This window comes from Vigna umbellata, chromosome 6, assembly GCF_029865625.1.
Source record: "Vigna umbellata cultivar VRB3 chromosome 6, Vumbellata_1.0, whole genome shotgun sequence".
Taxonomy (NCBI): Eukaryota; Viridiplantae; Streptophyta; class Magnoliopsida; order Fabales; family Fabaceae; genus Vigna; species Vigna umbellata.
This window is the reverse complement of record NC_142170.1, coordinates 27474735-27476814: the sequence shown is the minus strand read 5'-3', so window position 1 is coordinate 27476814 and position 2080 is coordinate 27474735. Positions and strand designations below refer to the sequence as shown.

Genomic DNA, 2080 nt, shown 5'->3' with positions numbered 1-2080 from the left:
TTCGATCATTCTGGAGTGCGAGGTAAGGTCTTTGTTTTAGAACGCGTCCTCAATAAATTGTTTGCTCAGTTCATGCCTATATGTGTGGAATGTGTTTTCTGTTTATGGATATTTTATAAATTGTTTGTGTTTCGCGTGGTTAAGCAGGTCTGATGTTCATTTATTGATGAATGGGCATGTGTCTAGAGTTAAATAAGAATGATTGTATGGAGTGAAGTAAGTTAAATTGAATCTAGTTAGGCTGTTAATGAACATGATAACGTAGTTACTAAATTATTCTGACTATGTCCTTCACTGTGTTAACTAATGAACATGTGTATTAGGTAAGGGAGGGGTTGGGTTCATGATAAATCAGGATTAATAGGGGTTTCATTAAATGAAATGGGGCTGTTTTGGGAAGTACGATAAAACTGAATGAAGTCTTATAATTGTTTCTTTACTGGTTGTCATAAACCAGTGGCTGCACTATCAACTCAACATTAAAAATGTTTCTCTTCATTTGAAACCTTCCCTTTCTCTAAATTTTTCATCTTCACCTTTGGTAGTGAATTCTGGTTTTGAATCCTATAATGCTGATGAGATAATTCTGCTGCCATCTGTGTTTCAGCCAATAATTTAGAAGCAACTTCTGCTACTTTTTTTTGTTCATTTCTTTTGCCCTGTTTGAAGCTGCTTATTCTCCACTGGTCTGTTTGCTGCTTCAGCCATCTCAGTCCTTTTCAAGACTTCCTGTGTTTCATTTTTCATATCCTCAATTTCCTCTTGGGTTTTCTCTAACCTTTTTAGAACTTAATTTTCACTCACCTTTGTAGCTTCCACCTCTGCTTTGGATGCATCCAATTTCATATCTTCTAATTTATTAGACTCCTCAACCTTATGAACTAAGGACTTAAAATCCGCCCCTGATATGTTGAACAGCACTTGCCTCAACTGTTTTTGCTACCTCTACTTCTTTCAATGCTGCTTTGAGCTTTATTTGGGCATCTTCTAAAACAAGTTCAGTGACTGCAACTTCCATCTTCAATTGTGCAGCCTCATTCTTCCATTCTTGTGTTTCTTCCCTTGCATTTTCAGTTTCAGTGAACAACTGGTTCAATTTCCAAATCATTTCCTCTTATGCACCTCTAGCTTTTGATTCTTCTACAAATGTTGCTATACTTTGAACTTAACCATTTCAACAAGATTTAAATATCAAAACAAACTTGTTTGAGCTGCTAATGGACACTAATTCAAAATGTCACTTTTGCAACATTCAATTATGTAGAAAATTAACAGAACCTCATCACCAATTCTGAGTTTTAGGAATTGAAATGACTGGTTAACAATAAAAAAGACTCAAAGAACTTTGAACTAACTGAATTAAGTTAGAAAAGGTGCAACTAAGTATGAAGAGAGCATAAATGAACTTACAAAGAAATTTAGCACAATGAAAAACTAATTATAAGACCAAAAGAAGCATGATTCAGATTTGAGAATTTAATTTCTTGGGAGAATTGAATGAGAATCTGCACATATCAAGTTTCTGAATAGTTTCTTCCAATCAATGTAAAAGTATTGCACAAAAATGGTTATCTCTTAGTGTATAATGACAACACCCATATTAGCCTTAGTTTCCTAAATAGCTATTTTCTTATGTAAGCTAATTTTATAATTTTAAAGTTGATTCCTAGGCTTTTGACCTGCAATCAAAGTCTGTAACCACAAACAATTAGTGTGAAAGTGTTGTCTACTTAATTTTTGCCACAAAAATGACTCACAACTTGGTGGTTTAAGACACGAAATGTCACAGCAGTGACTGTAGGTCAAAACTAATCACTGCTGTAACTTGGATTAAAGTTTTGAAACTTGTTCACAGTATTAATTGGCTCAAATCCAAACTGTTATTCAAAAACACCTTGCCACTTCCCAATTTTGACTGAAAGTTGAGGGTTTAGTATACTATTATGCACTTAGACCATTATACCACTAATTGAACTTTGCTAGCAAGTTTTAAACATCATTTTAGACTTGCTCAAACTGTCAGACAACATAGAAATGGTAGCATTCGAAATCTGACTTTGTTATGGCCAAAAATGCAGAA

At 34.1% G+C, this 2080-nt stretch overlaps 1 pseudogene; it reads right to left on the bottom strand.

Moving 5' to 3' along the window:
• Positions 1-479: 479 nt before the first annotated feature.
• Positions 480-1599, bottom strand: LOC124829761 (WEB family protein At5g55860-like; annotated as a pseudogene).
• Between the last annotated feature and the right edge of the window lie 481 nt (positions 1600-2080).